Source organism: Bubalus kerabau, chromosome 2, assembly GCF_029407905.1.
Source record: "Bubalus kerabau isolate K-KA32 ecotype Philippines breed swamp buffalo chromosome 2, PCC_UOA_SB_1v2, whole genome shotgun sequence".
NCBI lineage: Eukaryota > Metazoa > Chordata > Mammalia > Artiodactyla > Bovidae > Bubalus > Bubalus kerabau.
In genome coordinates, this window is record NC_073625.1 from 179,749,769 (window position 1) to 179,769,508 (window position 19,740).

General features: G+C 42.0%; 1 long non-coding RNA gene across 1 annotated transcript in view; it reads left to right on the plus strand.

Moving 5' to 3' along the window:
* Window positions 1-19,740, plus strand: part of LOC129644156 (uncharacterized) — a 61,877-nt gene that overhangs the window by 28,816 nt on the left and 13,321 nt on the right. Inside the window, exon 2 of the long non-coding RNA XR_008710761.1 lies at window positions 12,488-12,669. This is a non-coding gene — a long non-coding RNA (uncharacterized LOC129644156). The remainder of the gene's footprint in view (window positions 1-12,487; window positions 12,670-19,740) is intronic.

The following is a 19,740-nucleotide window of genomic DNA, read 5'->3' on the forward strand; positions in this document are numbered from 1 at the left end:
CCTAGCTGGAATGATTTTGAGCATGACCTTGCTAGCATATGAAATTAATACGATTGTATAGTAGTTTGAACATTCTTTGGAATTGGAATGAAAACTGACCTTTTCCAGTCCTGTGGCCACTGCTGAGTTTTCCAAATTTGCTGGCAAATACAGTGCAGCACTTTAACAGCATCATCTTTTAGCTTGAAATAATTCAGCTGTAATTTCATCACCTCTGCTAGCTTTGTTCATAGTAATGCTTCCTTAGGCCCACTTGACTTCACACTCCAATGTGTATGGCTTGAGAGCCTGGACAGGTATTTTAGCTCTACTTTATTTTGAGATCAAGAGAAGTTACGTGGCTTTCCCAAGGTCTCACAGTTAATAAGTGGGGGGGGGGGGTCCAGATGCCAACATCCCATGGTCTTCTATTAGTTTCTGTTTGTGTCTTGGGTTGCTAGCTGAGACCTGCCTCTCTCAACAGATCATGACTGGAGAACGTGTTAGCCCTGGGCTTGCTGTTTTGTTTTCTATGTCCTCTATGCCCCCTCTTCCATCCCTGCCTCTCTCTGGCCCTCTTAACGACTAGAGTATAGTGGGCTGGCTGTGAAGTTCATGCTTTGTTGCTGGCAAGGTTTTAGAGAAGCAGTAAAAGATAGTGATATGAACCAGGGCCCCAGAGTCTGTGTGCTAGACCTGGAATCCATTGAGCCTCCCCAACATTTATCTAGCATATTTGTTTTACAAACAGCTTTTTCATTTGATAATAAGCTAGGCATGCCAGACATTTTTATGTCCATTTACAACTGCGGACATAGAACTTTTTCAAGGAAAATTGTCTTACCAGGTCTTCCAATTCTGGTTCCCAGTCTCTTTCCATTACCTTCTAGCTGCTCTGTTGGATAATAAGGTTAAGCACTGCCATTCTGGGAAGCTGAAGCTATAAGAATGAAAACATGATGGCTTGGAGCAGTAAGTCATAAGTCATGGTGATTGGGAGATGGCTTTCCTTGCTCAAGTTCTGGGAAGCAGCCGTCACAAATGTAGCTAATGCATAACAAGCAGTAATCTGGGAAATTGTAACATGAGATCACATAATGGCAGTGGCTTTTGAAAGATAAGGAAACTGATAAGGAATATTGAGAAAGGAACACAGGAGACTAAGACTTTGAAAGATTTCCTCTAATGCTGCCTGGGGAGAGCGTGATCTGACTTCAGATGCCCTGTACTGATTCTTCAGACTCCAATGAGGAAGGGCAATCCATCAAGCAACCAGTGCTGGAAAGTAATTCTCTGAAAGAACAGTGGCCATGGCTCATGTTCTCTGCTTTCCAGCAGAGAACTTGCGATTTGGCGTCCTGAGTGCTGATGACTGGTGTGAGTTTTCTCAGTGAGAACCCTCCTGCCAGGAACTAATAAGGGATATTAGTCTATCAATCACTCTCTGGTGATTTCAGTTTCCATGATTCAGTCTCTTGTTGTCTGATCCCCTCTGTGGGAACTGGTAAGACCTTGAGTCTACTCAGATGTTGAGCAGATTTTGGGCTTTGGGAACCTACTTCAGTTGTAGCCATGCTGGAGAGGTTCTCACCTGAAGAAGACAGAATCTTTCTCATGATGTGGCCTTGGTAGCCTCAGAAGCTAGCAAATCTTGCTTTGTCCAGGAACTCAGCATGTCCATCTAGTCGTAAAGCTTCAAAGAGCAGATGTTTCGAAGAACATGGGTATGTGTTTGAGCAAAAATCTTGCAGAAGTATTCCTAAACACAGCCTCCTGTGAGGGTCTCAAACTCAGGTTAGTACCCCAAATAGAGATGTACTCTTTACTACCAGGCTAAGTGCCTGGGAGGGCCCCTTTGAGCTTTTGTTGCCCTATGGTTTTGAAGAAAGGAACTCACATAGGAAGCCTAAAGGGACAGAACAGCATCTCAGGATGCAACCTGGTAGTATATCTTTTGGGCTACAGCTGGTCAGCCCTGGGACAGATGGAGAGGAGGCAGCACAGGGGAGAAGGAGAATCTCTCACTGGTCTGGAGGCTGGGAAGTTGGCTGGTGAGGATGCCAGTCAGATGTGGCTCCTGGATGCTTCTTGCAGAAATCCTTCCCATGGTGTCCTCACCTCTTCTTGGTAGTGCCCCCACTCCACCCCACCCTCATTGTGGTCAACACCCTGAGATAGGTTGGCTTGGATGGGTAGATCCCTAATCAATGGATGGAATACTCTGAGATTCCATCATGAAGAGGTCACTCAGTGAGCCAGTGAGTGGACTCAGGATTCTGGTTTGCTGGGACTCAGTAATTCAGACAGGTGGGGAGGGGGCAGGAATCGGACGGCCTGGCTGTGAAGGCAGTGCATTCCATAGTGTCCTACTGGTGTGGCAGATTTGGTGAGCCCTAGTACAGTGTGGGGAGGGAGTGTCACATCTGACGGCTGAAGTTGAGTGAAAGTAGGTGACACTCAAGTCAGATGGCATCTATGTCAGGGTTCCACACCATTTATCAGGAGCAAACAGTATAATATACAGTACAGTCTTTATACTATGCCTGATAAGAGCTTAACAGTGGCAACCACTGCCATTAACATCATTATCATTGTCATCATCATCGTCTTCATAGTACTTTACACCTCTTCATGTGGCACTCAATAAGACTGATAGTTGGCTATAGAAACTATAGTAAATTATTCTACAATTATACTTAGTCCACTGTTGATTCATGGTAGAGGCTGGGTCCTTAGTGGCTTCCCAGAGTTTTGGAAGAGCCCATGAGGAACTAAGGTCATATACTCAAGATCAGGGCCAGGCAGGTAGGATGCTTATGTTAATTCGGTTGATGTAGAATTATAGGGAAGGGTGGGAACCTGGAGAACGTACACCTCTTCAAAAGGCAGTGACTCATCAACTCTAGTTGGTTGTTGCCAGGCAGATATATAGGTCCAGGGATTCTAACTCTTCTGATCATTCATGAAAGATAGAAATCCAGATTTGAAGGTAGAATTTTACAGTTTTAAAAATATAGTGAGCCAAACAAAATGTGTCTGTTGGCTGTATGGGATCTGTTCATTGTCAACTGGGATACTCTTCTCTGAAGAAAGAATGCCCTCTAGGGCCCTCCTGCCACATGGTCAACCAGTGAAACCCCTGCAGGATGGCCTGATTGTCCTTTCTAAGTCCTACTTGCATGGCAGTGTGACAAGTCTCTGAAGTGCAAATGTGGAAAGGGCCAGGTCAATAGGTCCGTAAATGCAGCCACCTACTATTGCTTACCTGCTGTTTCAACAATAATTGGATTGGACACAGATTCTTATCCCTCACCCAACATCACTCACCCTGGGTTCAAACTCACATTGGAGCAATCTGGAGAGTCAGTGTTCCTCTTGTTTACAACCTTGGCGGTGATACAAGCCGGGGCTTAACCTCTTAAAAGCTGCAGAAAACAGGAGTCAACTTGAAGAAATGAAACCTGGGTGATGCTAAAACATAACTGCAGGACCAGCTGCCTGGTTGTGTAACCTATGCATTTGCACAAGGCTGCGTGCTAAGAAGGGCCCACACTTGATTTAATGTTCTGTTCTGGTTGTTTTGAAATTCTTAACATTTTTTGAACAACAGTCCTGTGTTTTCATTTTGCACAGGGCCCCACAAATTATGTAGCCATCCTGCATAAATATGATGAGAGCTGGAACCAGATCACATAAGTGGAATTCTTTTTTGGCAGGGGGGTTGGAACTTCCTACAGATAGATAAGTTTGTACTTAATGTGAGTTAAGGAAATACCCACAGAAACCAGGGAGCAGGAAAATGCATTCCTGATCATTATAAAAGATGAGGATGTTCTCTTCTGCTTTGTCATGAGTAGAGTGGGGAAAAGAGTCAATTCCCCATGATCTGACCATTTTCCAGGGCTTTTTCCTCTTGTCTTGGGTCCTGGATCAGCATTAGCTGTTAGGCATAGGAGATGCAAGCAGACATGGAATTAATTGTGGGGATAGTTTCCATGTTAGCATTAGAGGATATTGAAGAAAAGACAACACCCTATGGATAGGAGAGCCACGAGATTCCAACGTTCCTTTGATCATTTCCAGCTCAGTTCTGGAGTTATCGAGGAGCTGGGTGTGCACTGGGCATCAGAACAGTTTTACTGATGCATTTCACTTGGCACTATAGATCAAAACAGAGTATGCTGCGAAGCTACCAAAAGGCCCTCACTGAACCTCTGCGAGAGATTCATTGGTGCTGGACCTATAATTAACTCCATTTCTATTGCTCTCTTATTCATTATAAATATGGTCTGCTGCAGAGGTCTCAACTGTGGGACTCTGGGTACAATGGGAGGGTCCAACAGAACAAACTTTAAAAATGAGGGCTTTGTCTTTGCACTTTGGCATAGTCGATGAAACAGAGGTAGGTTTTTTTCTGCAATTCCCTAGCTTTCCCTATGATCCAGTGAATGTTGGCAACTTGATCTCTGGTTCCTTGGACAGCAGAGGAACAGAGTCCCTTGGACAGCAAGGAGATCAAACTAGTCAATCCTAAGGGAAATCAACCCCAAATACTCGTTGGAAGGACTGATGCTGAAGTTGAAACTTCATTATTTTGGTAAGCTGATGCGAACAGCTGACTCACTGGAAATGTCCCTGATCCTGGGAAAGATGGAGGGCAGAAGGAGAAGAGGGCATCTGAGGATGAGATGGCTGGATGGCATCACTGATGCAATGGACATGAACTTGGGCAAACTTCGGGAGATGGTGAGGGACAGAGAGGTCTGGCATGCTTCAGTCTGTGGGGTCGCAAAGAATCAGACGCGACTGGGTGACTGCACAACAGCAACAACTTTGCACTTTGGCCTTTTAGCAAAGAATTCAGAGACTGCAGTTATAGAGCCTGCTTTTAGTGAGAAGAGGAAGCAAAACTTGAGGGAATCTATCGTATTAATGCCCTCTCTAAGTCATGGAGATTTGTAGATCAAGAAATTGCTAGCAAACTTGGCAAATTATAGTAGCTAGGATGACTAACTAATGATGATTAGAACAACTCATCAATCTAGGACTCATGTGACAAAAGCAAGTGTTTTCTCTGGATAATCACCTTTTCCCTCTGCAAACTCTAATCCCCGGATCTTTGGGACAAGAATTCCATTAACTGTATAAATGAATTTTGGGGAAGAATTGACATTTTTACTACAGCAAATTCTACCTGGCACACAGGATGCTTCTCAGCTGATTCAATTCGAATTTTTATGCCCTTTAGTGAAAATTTATGGCCCTTTTTATCTAGTCCTGCATATTTCTTATTAACTCTGCCCCTGGATATTTCACGTTTTTCAATGCTATTTTGAATGTCATCTTTTTTACTATAATTTCAAATGAATTAACTCATTCTTACTGGTATATTAGGAACTAATATTTTTATTGAATGAAAGAATCTTTAACTTCTACAGTGCTTTACAATATTCACAAGTTTCCCATGATTTCATATATACATATTTTTTCATATTACCACTGAACTCTCTTACAGTTCTTTTAGATTTATACCTTTTTTGGTAACTAAAATGCAAATATACAATATGTGGCATAAATACTGCAGGTACTTTCTCCAGGGTCAGTGTCGGAAATCATTAATTGGTCATCTGATCGAGGCTGGGTGCTGTAAATCCTTCTCAATTTGCATCTATTGGGAGACAATTCTCTATGGCTTTGTCTTGTGCCTGCACATATTCTGAGCAAGGCACTTGCTGCCCATTATTCTGACCTATCTTTTCAAGATTGTTTGTGCAGCAAACAGCCATGGAAGATGGAGACAGCGTCTCCCTCAGGAGCAAAAGGAAGATATGCTAGGAACGATAAAAGACTGAGATTTTTAAAGGTCAGAATTCTTCTGTAACATATCTCATTGCATGTGCTGGTGTCCTCTGGCTCTCTTCAAATCACCTGGTAAAAACTGGGATCCAGGAACTGGGTAAAAATGCTGATTTGCTCTGGATGCTGCTATTGATATGAGTAATAAATGGGCTTTTATCTCTGACCCAGGAGTCTCTTATCTTTTATCAGCATCTATAAGATCATGTCAGGCTAACTTGTTAGCTTATAAGTAGGAGAAAATCTTAGACACTCTTATTTTTTGACAGTTTTGGTGATGAGGATGGGATGCTCCAGAAACATGGTTTTCTGGAAGAGGAAAGATGAGAGACCTGTGGGTTTTAGAGTGGGATCTGAGTAAGCCCATGAAATTGGTAGCAAAGATGCTCGTTTAAATTGTATGATCAACTGGGTGGTAAATAGTCTTCCATTTTATTTTTCCTTAGTGAGAAGAAACTGGGGAAGTGGTGTGGACTAAGTACCAGGAAATAAATTCAAAGATAGCAGCCCAAATGGTGCTAATTCTCCCCCAAGACTTTGTCACCAAAGCCAGTGGTCAGTCTCAAGTCCACCTTATTTAGCAGCTAGTACTAAGGTTTGTTTTGAGCGGGGAGAGGTTTCATTCATTTCAGACAATAGTTACAGAGATACACATCTACCCTGAGTAAGAAAGGAGGAATGTTTATGACTGGTATGGGTAGAAATCACAAAAAATTTGGTTGGCCACTTGGGAGAAGAGGGTTGCTGTGTATTAGGCAAAATGGCAATAGTAGAGACCCTTAGGGCTCAACTTCTACTGTCCGTAAGTCAAACAGATCCACTGGAGACAAGAGTTAAAGGTCTCAGGGTTTTTGTTAGTTTATTTATTTATTTTTTCAGTAGATTCTGGCTGCTTTAAGGGAGCTTTTGCCCTCTATGGAGATTTCCCTGAGAAAGACAAATTGCTGTGGGAAACCATAGTTGAGACGTTGACTAATATTTGGGCTTTTTCTGTCCTATGATTTGGGCTTACAATGCTAATGAGGATGATCCATTGGTGAATGAAAAACTGAACCAGAGAAATCTAGATAGAGTCTTGTGACCAGCCCCAGCACCCCCGAAAAATCTCCCTAGCCCTTTTTGTTGAAACTGGGCAAGATCTTTAGGGATATTATCCTGGTAATGGTGTGGCACAGGAAACAGCAAACCTTTTCTGTAAAGGGCCAAACAGTAAATATTTTAGTCCTCTCCTGCAACTACTCTACTCCGCTGCTATAGCACAAAAGCAGCTACAGGCACTATATAAACAAATAGATGTGACTTTGTTCCAATGAAACCTCATTTACAACAGCAGACGGCAGGCTAGATTTGATCCACAGTCATTTGCTGACCCCTAGTTTATTGGATGGAGAAGGCAATGGCATCCCACTCCAGTACTCTTGCCTGGAAAATGCCATGGACATGGAGCCTGGTAGGCTGCAGTCCATGGGGTCGCTAAGAGTTGGACACGACTGAGCGACTTCACTTTGATTTTTCACTTTATGCATTGGAGAAGGAAATGGCAACCCACTCCAGTGTTCTTGCCTGGAGAATCCCAGGGACGGGGGAGCCTGGTGGGCTGCCGTCTATGGGGTCACACAGTGTTGGACACAACTGAAGTGACTTAGCAGCAGCAGCAGAAGTTTTTTGGATGCCTCAGATGAAGATGGTATTCCTCAGAGAAGGTTGCTTCTGTGCTAGCCACGCCTGAGTCAGCCAGAGCATAAAAACACCGTGGTTCCAGCAAAAAAGCAATGTGAAAAAGAAGCTTCTCAGTGAAGGGGTTCCCAAAGCTGAGATAGGTCTGTGTTAGCCATGAGGACCTTGCTGCCTGACACAGAGTATTAGGTGAGCAGAAAACATTGGAAGTTCATTTGGTTGAGCCATGAGCTGCCATCATGATGCTCTGAAAGCAAGAGTGCTTCCCTGGTGACTTGGTGGTAAAGAATCTGCCTGCCAATCCCTGATCTGGGAAGATCCCACATGTGGCAGAGCAACTAAGCCCATGGGTCCCAACTACTGAGGCTGTGCTCTAGAGCCCAGGAACCACAACTACTGAAGCCTGTGCACTTAGAGCTTGTGCTCTGCAACAAGAGAAGCCGTCACATTGAGAAGCCTGTGCATCACAACTAGAGTTAGTTCCTGCTCACCACAACTAGAGAAAGTCCATGCAGCAATAAAGGCCCAGGACAGCCAAACATAGATAAATAAATAAAATTATTAAAAAAAAAAGTTAGCCAGAAATGCTGTTTAGTGGCATGAAGCCATTCCATCTCTCCACTCTTCCTGACCCCCTGTCCTTATCTCTCTTGACCTCAGTTCCTTTAAGGCAAGAGATGGTTAAAAGTAGGGCCCAAATCCCTCTGTCTTCAAGGGGGATTAAAGGTTATGCACACCTACCTGAGCAAGCTAGGAACTTTCAGGAAGGGGAGGGACTCAAGTTTTTAAGACTCTGTCTGATATGTATCCCCAGCTCACTAGCTTACTTAGACTTGTGGGAGAAAAAGTCACTTAGGTTCAGCTATTGAACATCACATCACTGACACGTGAGAGTGAAGATCAGCTCCTATTACCATGTCTTGGTCTCCTTTACCCCATGTATACTCTTGTGCCATTTGCTACCAGAATATGCTGAATGTGCCTCCTCCCTTTCCTGTCTACAGCTTTCACTATTTGGATAATATCCCATTGGTAGGTGTTACAGACTGAATTGTGTTCCACCCAAATTCATATTGTAGCTCTAATCTACAGTGTGGCTATATTTGGAGACAGGGTCTTTATTTTTTAAATTTCATTTATTTTTAATTGAAATTTAATTGAAGTGGAAATTGCTTTACAATTTTGTGTTGGTTTCTATGGTCCAACAATGTGAATCTGTTATAATTTTATACATACATATATATATGTATATATAAATATCTTCCCTCCCTCCCCTCATCCTAACCCTCTAGGTCATCACAGAGCACCAGGCTGGGTTCCTTATGTTATTTAGCAAGTTTCCACTAATTATCTATTTTACACATGGTAGTATATTTATCAATGCTATTTTCTCAATTCATCTCACCCTCACCTTCCTCTGGTGTGTTCACAAGTCCATTCTTCACTAGTTCCTCAGTAGCATTTTTTTTAGATTCCACATATATGTGTTAATATAGGATATTTGTTTTTCTCTTTCTGACTTACTTCACTCTGTATAAGAGGCTCTAGGTTCATCCACCTCACTGCAACTGACTCAAATTTCTTCCTTTTTATGGCCTAGTAATATTCCATTATATAAATGTACCACCACTTCTTTATCCATTCATGTGTCGATGGACATCTAGGCTGCTGCCATGTCCTGGCTAATGAAAACAGCGCTGCAATGAACACTGGGGTACATGTGGTTTTCTCAGGGTATATGCCCAGTAGTGGGGTGGCTGGGTCATATGCTAGATTTATTCCTAGTTTCTTAAGGGATCTCCAAACTGTTCTCCATAATGGCTGTATCAGTTTAGATTCCCACCAATAGGGCAGGAGAGTTTGATACAGGGCCTTTAAAGAAGTAATAAAAAGTTAAATGAGGCATAAAGGTGTGGCCCTGATCTAATAGGATTGTTGTATTTTAAGAAGAGGAAGAGACCCCATGGGTCTTTATTTTGACCAGAGTTGAAAGGTTAACACAAAAGTTTAAAGAGAAAGTCACTCAGTTCTCTAAGGTAGACCCTGCTGGTTTATGGGATTTGTTCAGCTGGCTGGGCCTGTTTCTAGGAGTCCTTTGGGTACTGGCCTTAATTAAATGCTGTGTGAGACAAATGGAATGGATTTGGAATCAGCTTCATTTCATCTGATTGACTGAAGTGGCAACAGAGTGGGAAGATTCTCCAGAAGATAAGACATTGTATAAATGAGGATATTGTTTTGAGTCAATCCTCCATGGGTCTCTTGTATTTCTGCATGTCTCCTGAGTAAGACACTCACCACCCTTTGTTTTGGACTCTCTTTTCAAGGATGCTTGTATGGTGACCAACCTTGGAATATACAATGTCTCCTTCCAAGCAAAGGACAATTTTGCTTACAGTCTTGGAAGGTAGAGAATGGACTGTCTCTCTCTAGAGCCAAGAGCAGGCATGCATAAATTCATTATAAAAGATTTGGGTTTCCCTAAGTTCAGGGTTCCTCTTCTGTAATGCAATCTATTATGTCTGCAGTGGTCACCTGACATGAACATGCTGTGGAAATTGAGGTTTGGGGAACTGGTGCAAAATGCCAATACTTTGGTTATAACCATTGAATGAGTAATAAATGATCCTTCATCTCTGACCCAGGAGTGTCATGTTTTCTACCAACTTCCATAAAACTGTGGTAGGCAAGCTTATTATCTTGCAAGAAAAAGAAAATGACAGACCTTGTTCAATTCTTGACACACTTCAAGGAGTCACTACCAAGCTGTTGGAGTTAAGACATAAGATGAAACCAATTTTCCATCCCTGGCCCAGAGGGTGTGAGTAAGGCAGTGGGCCTCTGATAGATCAGAAACAGCCTGGACCAACAGGTCAAAACAGCAGGGGAAGACAGATGAGCACTGCAGCATGGCCATGCCAGAACACCGTGTCTTTAGGTGTTACAAGAAAGTGTTTCCACTTAATATGAAACAGGATTTAGCCCTGACTTCTTGCTTTATTTAATAGAGTGGTTTTGCTTGACCTGTCTCAGTCTTGCTAGGGACAGGTCAGGCTGACGTGGGGGTTTGTGGGGGTGTGGATTCAGGAAAACTTGTCATCTTCTTTCAACTCTTATTTTTTGTGTCCTTTTCTCCTTCCTGGGTGTGCATGAGTGCTAAGTTGCTTCAGTTGTGTTCGACTCTTTGCAACCTCATGGATTGTAGTCCCCCAGGCTCCTCTGTCCATAGGCAAGAGTACTGTCTCTGTCTCCAGGCAAGAATACTGGAGTGGGTTGCCGTGCCCTCCTCCAGGGGATCTTCCTGACCCCGTGTCTCTTATGTCTCCTGCCTGGCAGGCAGGTGGGTTCCTTACCACTAGCACCAACTGGGAAGCCCTTTCTTCTTCCTAGATACCCCCTTTCCACAATGAAAACCTGTTTGCCTGAAAGAGCCCATCAATGGTCTGTTACATCATAGTGTTAATTTACATTATTGGAGTATTTTATATCTCCTGGTGAACACTCTTTGAACCTTAGCTCCTTTTTTGGGGAAAATGACTCTTCCACATGGAAGACAGTTGTTGCATTTTAGAGCAGACAGAATTTGGAAGGATTTTCTGGAGCTCTTGGCATTGTGCCATGTCAACCACAACTCTTTTCCATGTATCTGACCAGCAGAGGTGCTGATGGCTGGCTCCATGGCACCCTTCCCCACTCTAAACAATCCTTAGTCTCTTAAAATAAAGTTGTACTAACCTAAAACTAAAGAAAATAAATCTAAGTATATATCACCTTTTAGAGTCCTTTGCAAATCTCCACCAGCTGGGAAAACTCAGCTCTTCATTTTCATGCTAAGGGGCTCTTTTCAGAAACTTGTAGAGCATCTGAAGGGAGACAGAATTTTAAAGTGAACTTCATGCCAATTAACTTGCCCCATTTTTAAGAAATGGGAATGATTACCTCAGAGATTAATTAAGATTGCTAAAGGTGATGGTGGATTAGAACCTAAGTGGTCCCATAAATTCTTCTGCCTTGGTTTAGAGTGCACACACCATGGGCAAAGGGTAGAGGTTATTAAAGTGAATGAGGTTGTTGCCTTTTACAGGTCGATGGCGCCCTTTCATTTTGCAGTAGCAGGTAAGAGAGAGGAGGAGAAATTTTCTTCACCTTCACATTCGGATTATATAGTGCATTCTCTAATGTAATATGAAATATCATCCTAATGAATTAGTCTTAAATATGATGTCTATCAGAGTAATGAAGAGAGTGCTTGGAAATGCAGGATTGCTCCTACCAGTGACGTCAGATATCATCCAGGGAAAGCAGTTATCATCCAGTGCCTTATCGCTGAGGATTTAATGGCTCTTGTGGAAGAATGAGTTCAGGCCTTAATAAGAACTGTCTCTGAAACTACTGAATCTTTATTTTCAATTGTGGAGCAAAATATACTGTATGCTTGCCCTTAAAAGCTCTCAGACATTTTGACTTGAAATGATGGATCCTGGAAGAACCCAGGGACTGAGTCTTTCTAGATGACTGAGAAATCATACAGTACCTGGGACAGTGTCCAAGGGATGGGCTTGTGAAGAATCAGTTTCCACCCTGGTCTCTGCCCTGAAGGAACATTTCAGAAAGGGTTTTGTTCCTCTGTAGTGACTTTATAGAAGGAGCCATGCTCCAATAGGGAGTACCATCTTTCTCTGGCTTTCTTCCCTGGCTTGGACTGCTTGAGAGTGCATTCCTTGCCTTATGACAGAACCGATTTTGTTTAGGTACCTGGCTGTCACCTACTGGACCTCATCTCAGTCCCAGGAGGTAAATCTCTCTTCGTAGAAATTGACCTTGTTAATTACATTCTGCTTACCAATGACAGAATTCTGGCCAATGAGTTAGAAGTAAAGTGAGGAGTGGTGCTTCTGGGAATGTTTTCCTTACTTTTAAAAGGAGACACAAGAAAAGGATGTTCTCTCAAGGTCTTTGAATATTTTTGTGTCAGAATGTGATGCTTAGAGCTGTTGCAGCCATCTTGCCACTGGAAGAGTTCAAACCTGAAGACAAGGAACAATGAGCTGAGGATGGCTGAGCCAAAAGATAGAAAGAACCTGAGTTCCCACTGACATAATCAAGCCACTGAATTAAGCCGAATATGCCTGAATTCTAAACTGCTAATTATCTGAGGTAAGTGCCCGTATTTAATTTGCTCTGACTTATTCAAAAGTTTTTTTGAGTTGTGTCTTCTATTACATGGAGCTGAAAGGATTCCAACCTTTGCCTCAAACATCCTTGCCCCTCCTTTCCCCTTTCATCAACTTACCTTCTTTTATGAAGACTTCTTTCTTTTAAATTTATTTTATTGAAGTATAGTTGATTTATAGTGTTGTATTAATTTGTTCTGTACAGCAAAGTGATTCAGTTATACATATATATGTATACATTTGTTTTTATATTCTTTCCCATTATGGTTTATCATAAGGTATTGAATATAGTTCCCTGTCCTATGCACTTGTTGCTTATCCATTCTATATATAATAGTTTGCATCTGCTAATCCCAAACTCGCAATCTGTCCCTCCCTACCCCTTGGCAACCACAAGTCTGTTCTGTATGTCTGTGAGTTTGTTTCTGTTTCATAAATAAGTTTATTTGTGTTATATTTTGGATTTCACATGTATGTGATATCATATGGTATTTGTCTTTCTTTTTTCTGACTTACAATCTCTAGGTCCATCTTACTGCACACAAAGATTTATTTCTTAATAGATAGTCGTCACTTATAAGCTCAGGTGTCCACATAGATCTCACAACAGTGGTCGCCTCTGAGGACATGTATGGGACAGCAGCTCTCTAAACCTTCTTTGTGCGCACGCTCAGTCACTAAGTTGTGTCTGACTCTTTGAGACCCCATAGACTGTAGCTGGTAGGCTTCTTTGTCCATGGGATTTCCCAGGCAAGAATACTGGAGTGGGTTACCATTTCCTTCTCCAGGGGATCTTCCTGATCCAGAGATCAAACCTGTGTCTCCCACATAGGTAGGCATATTCTTTACCACTGAGCCACCTGGGAAGTCAAACCTTCATTGAAACCTCTTCAATGACTCCAAAAGGAACACTTTTAAAGCAGCAATCTGATAAATGCCAGATCCATCCTTAGTCTAGAGTGGAGCGAGACATCATGAAACTTCAGAGGAATGACAAGGTCTTGGGCTGTTTGGCAGAACACTTTATGGTGGCCCATTTTCGCTTGTGTACCCATCTGGTCCTCTGAATGGGGGCACATTGTCTCACACTGCAGGATTCTGCTTGCCTGGGAAAGGGTAGTCAGGTCGCTGTAAGGATGAGATGATCTCAATAATTTTTATTTCTTAAAACTTTTTTTTTGTCCAAACTGAAAATAAACAGGAAAACAAATCCCCCACATATTTCTGAATTTCTTTCCCAGTCCTCACATCTCTAAATATATCAAACATGATAATTTTATGAGCAACCAAGTTTATACATAATACATTTTGTGTTCTTAAATGTATCAAGTGATTTTAGATCTGCACAGGATGCTAAAAAACAAGAACACACAGTGCCCAATTTGTACATTAATTTGGGAATATAACTTTTTTAAGTGGGTTGCTTGAACTCAAAATGTTTTTTCTTATGGAAACAATGGTGGTTGAGTTCCAGGTCTACACTACAAAAGCCCACATGCTTCGTAATACGCTGCAGTCTCCTCATTTACTAAACATGCCAGTACATTTAAAATGCCTCTCCTGTATGGCTGACTCTTTACTCCATCTTTATATATGTTAGCTTGATGATCTAACTCTCACAACAACTCTGTGTCAAAGCGAACCAAATCTCTGATAGCTCAAGTAGCTTGCCCAAGTACACAGCATGTATGTGGTTAAAAAAAAAAGGACCCCTGTGGTCTCTCTGGCCCTAGAGTTGATTGTTTTCACACTCACCCTGCCCTCCTGATGGGTCTCAATCACCATCTGCATTAACATTTTTATGAAAAAATGCATTCCAACTTCTAATGGCCATGCCAAGATCACATCTCTCAGCTTTGGCAGCTAAAGTCCCTCTTCGCCCTTCCAATGTTTCTGCTTTATTCTTCAGTTGGAAAGAGAAAAAGAGAGAGAGATTGGTAGGTCAGCCTGGCATGAAAGCCCCATTCTGTCATTTGCCAAGTAGCCTGTCTCCATCTCTGGCCTTGTGCATCCACTGGCTCCCCATGGGTAGCTGAGCTGGAGATAATCCACACACTACTCCTTACATTTCTGTTACTTTTACTGACTCTTTACAGCCCAACCACTGATCTGAGTTTGAGAAAAGGGCCTGGGATCATTTGGATCCCAGCTCGAGCCAGAACTTTACTTTGAAAGCATTCAATAAAATGTGGCTTTGAAACAAACAGAGTGAGATTTCTGCCCCCATATTCCCCATTGGTATCTCACCCAGTGAGGACCATCATAATCTTCTTCATGCCTCATCCCATAGACCTGTCATCCCTCTTCTCACCAGATTAATCTCTTCTTTCTCTAATGCTTCTGAAAGTGTTGTGAATCCTGTAAAATCAACCAAGCTGTCTCAGTTGGCCTGCATCTCATCCAATGTATTATCACTTTATTTCTTATATTAAAACTTATCTCCCAGTTTGGTTTTGTAGTCTTTCTTGATAACGAGTTCCATCCTACCCCCTTTCCTTTAAAAACTTTTTAAAAATTTTATTGTAGTTGATTTACAATGTCACGTTAGTTTCGGGTGTACAGCAAAGTGATTCAGTTATACATATACATATATCCATTCTTTTTTTAGATTCTTTTCTCATCAGGATTGTCAAAGAATAATGGACAGAGTTTCCTGTGCTATATAGTAGGCCCCCATTAGTTATCTATTTTATGTGTAGGAGTGTGCATGTGTTCATCCCAATTTCTGATTTATTCCCTCCTCCACAGCCACACCACCACCCCCGCCCCCCCGCCCCCAGCTTTTCCCTTTTGGTTACCATAAGTTTATTTTCAGTATCTATAAGTCTGCTTCTGTTTTGTAAATAAGTTCATTTCTACATTCTTTAAAAATTAGATTTCACATATAAGTGATATCATATGATATTTGTGTTCTTTGTCTGATCTACTTTACTTGGTATGATAATCTCTAGGTCCATCCATGTTGCTGCAAATGGCATTATTTCATTCTTTCTTAAGGCTGAGAAATATTCCATTGTATATATGTACTACATCTTCTTTAGCCATTCTTCTGTTGATGGACATTTAGGTTGCTTCCTTCTCTTGACTATTGTAAATAATGTTGCATTGAATATTGGGGTGCATGAATCCTTTAGATACATGTCCAGGAGTGAGATTGTTGGATCATATGGTAGTTCTATTTGAAGTTTTCTTTTACTGCAGGATAATTGCTTTACAATGTTGTGGTGGTCTCTGCTATAGATCAATGCAAATCAGTCATAATTATATATATATCCTTTACCTCTTGAGCTTCCCTCTCCCTCACTATTCCACTCCTCTGTGTCATCATACAGCACCAAGCTAGGCTTCCTATGTAATACAGCACCTTCCCACTAGCTATCTATTTAAAACATGACAGTGTATTTAATAAATGCTAGAGAGGATGTGGAGAAAAGGGAACCCTACTGCACTGTTGGTGAGAATGGAAATTGGTATGGTCACTATGGAGAATAGTATGGAGATTCCTTAACAAACTAGGGATAAAACTACCACATGACCCAGCAATCCCACTACTAGGCATCTATTCTGAGAAAACTACAATTCAAAAAGACACATGCACCCCAGTGTTCATTGCAGCACTATTTACAATAGCCAGGACATGGAAGCAACCTGGATGCCCATCGGGAGATGAATGGATAAAGAAGTTGTGGTACGTATATACAATGGGATATGTTTTTTTTAAGGAACCTCTATATTGTTCTTCATATTTATTGTACCAATTTACATCCCCACCAAAAATGTAGGAGGATTCTCCACTCTTTTTCCATAAAAGAAATTTCACATTTCTCCTATTACTCTGTAACTAATTTCTTGTGTCTCCCTTACTGTTCTTAGGAAGACCTTAAAGCTACCTTCCTTGCCTCTGGTTATTATCAATATTATATTGAGAATTCATAATTTAGTAGGTGGAGTATTTTGGACCTGGCTCCCTAAATCTTTTCCTTCTGTTTCCTGGATTTCTCTGACCCATGTTGCTGCTACCCAAGGGGAAAGAGAAGCCAGGGCAGAGACACAGTACAATGCCTTGGCCAAGGGAAAGTTGTTGCCTCTGACTGGCTAAACGAAGTATTTCCACTCTCTGTGGATCACATTCTTCTGCTTCCACAGATGATTGGGAGTTGGCTTTATAAAGTGGAAATGACAAGAAAAACAAAAAAGATATTATCAACATAATCGACACTGAAAATAGGCAGTCTAATGTGTTTTTGGCTAAGAAATTATCCAGGATTATTAGGAAATAAAGAAGGATTTAAAATTATCTCCAGTATGAGTGAAAAGTACTCCCTTTGGGAGCTGAACCTCCATGGTCTCTGAAGACCTTCGCTGCCATTAGTTGATTAATTAATTCATTAACACCTCATAGAGCACAGGATATTGACTCCATATGGCATTGAGCAGGCAGTTTTATTTCTTTAGAAAATTTCTCTTACACGAAAGCACAGAAATAGTAAATAATTAAGCTCGAAGCTGCCTCGTTGTGATCTTTTATTGATCAAGGCAGAGATTTGAGAGGAGGAAGGCTTCAGGCGCTCACTCCAGCTAGACCATGTTTGCCCCACGATGACATGTTACTGAGAGATGCTTGTTCCTATTATAAAATCTTTAAGGAACAAAACAAGCCCACAATGTGTCTATGGCTTGCGGTACTTCTGTCTGAGGTTAATCACCCGGGTCTTGAAGATGGAAGCATTTTCTTATGGACTCCCGAGAGACCAAAGGAAATGAGAGATGAGAGTGGACTGGCTGCTGCCTTCTGAGTCCTCTCTTCATTAAGCTGGGTTTTAATGCTTTTTTTCCCCCTCCTAATAAAGCTATTAGAACAATGACTTATGACTGTGTGGCTCAGTGAGACCTCCAGGGAATGAAGGTGGGGGCAGGAGCAGAAGTGCTGAACTTGGGTCAGTGGGAGAGAAAGTGGTCTGAGCCATTCTGCCACTGGGCTTTTTACTGCTGCCCTCCCGGGTTTCCATGCTGCCCCTGCTCTTGTCCCCACTTACCAACCAGCCAGCTGCCCCCTCCCCCAAGGTCTCCAGGTGGACCTAAGTGGTGGGGGGAGAGCCATCGATGGGGGATCAGTAGCTGCATCCAAGTCCCAAACCTTTCCGGTCTCTTGTCCTGCTGTAGTCCCCTCCCTGCCATGTGTACCTTCAGATACCACCCCCCTTTTCTCCCTTTCTTCTGCTCAAAGCTCTTTGGAGGGCTCATCTACTCCCTCCATCTCTACCTTCCCTCCCATGCTGCAGCATCTCCACATCCAGGCTTTCATGCTTCACTTGTATATGCTTCTTGGTGACAAAGCTCTTTCACTCCTCTGGGGTTAAATCTAATGTGCAATCACGTGATACACCTTCCTGCAGGAAGCTTTGGAAGTTGTCCATAACTCCTTCCTTCAAATCCCCTCCTTTGGCTTTTGTGGCAAATCTTTTTCTTTAAAAAAAATTGTTTTATATTGGAGTACAGTTGATTTACAATGTTGTGTTAGTTTCAGGTGTACAGCAAAACGATTCATTTATACATATGCATATATGCATTCTTTTCCAGATTCTTTTCCCATATAGGCTATTACAGAATATTGAGTATAGCTCCCCCTGCTACACAGTACATTCCTATTGCTTATCTAGTTTATGTGTGATCATGTGTACAGATTAATCCCAGACTCCAAATTTGTCCCTCCCTCCACCCTTCCCCTTTAATAACCATAAGTTTGTTTTCAAAGTCTGTGAGTCTGTTTCTGTTTTGTAAATAAGTTCATTAACTTCCCAACTCCTCCCTTCAGCTTTTGTGACAATTCTTAGTAGTTGCTTTCCCACTTTCTCTCTTTCTCTTGTGACTGTCATGGAGATGCAGTGCTCAGACCCCACCTTTGAGAAAGGACTTCCTGCCTTTCTCAGGACATTCCTGTGTTCCTCAGGACATTCCTGAGGATTCCCCTCAGCCATGGGTCAAGGTCTTCTTGGATGGCCCCAGTCAATGACTGAGCAAGGCTTGGAAGGGCCCAACCACTGGGACTCTCTAACAGGAATCTTTGCCCCAGAACTCCCAGCTGGATGGCTTAGGTCTGCACTGGTCTGACCACTGCGCTTCCCAATCCTGCCTTTTTTCTTTCCATGTGTGGCTCTTAGTAAACCTTTTGTTCTCCTGACTCTATCTCAGTGTCTGTCTCCTGGAGGACCCAAAGCACAGGTTCCTTACACTCCTCTATTGCCTTCCTTTTTGACAGCCTCTTAAATGATGATGTTTCAAAGGTGTTGATCTAGGCCTTCTTCCTTTCTCAATTTACCCACTATTATTTTTTTCCCTTTGTACCAACATATGGATCTTTATTTTATTATCATTATTTTTATTGGGGTATAGTTGCCTTACAATGTTGTGTTAGTTTCTGCTGTACATTGAAGTGAATCAGTCATATGTATCCATATATCCACTCCTTGGACCCCCATCCCCAAATCCCACCCATCTGGGTCACTACAGAGTAGCGAGATGAGCTCCCTGTGCTACACTGCAGGTTCCCACTAGCTAGCTATTTTACACAGGACAGGGCACGTATGTCAATCCCAACCTCCCAATTCATTCAATCCATGTCCACCTAACTGTTCTCTACATCGGCATCTTTATTCCTGCCCCACAAATAGGTTCATCTGTACCATTTTTCTAGATTCTACACATATGCATTAATATACAATATTTGTTTTTCTGTGTCCTACTTACTTCGCTCTGTATGACAGACTCTAGCTCCATCCACACCTCTACAAATGACCTAATATTTTTCCTTTATATGGCTGAGTAATATTCCACTGTATATATGTACTAGATCTTTAAAAAAATTTAATTAATTTACTTTAATTGGAGGCTAATTACTTTATAATATTGTGGTGTTTTTTTGCCATACTTCTACATGAATCAGCCACAAGTGTACATGTGTCCCCCAACCTGAACCCCCCTCCCCACCCTATCCCTCTGGGATGTCCCAGAGCACCAGCTTTGAGTGCCCCAATTCCTGCATTGAAATTGCACT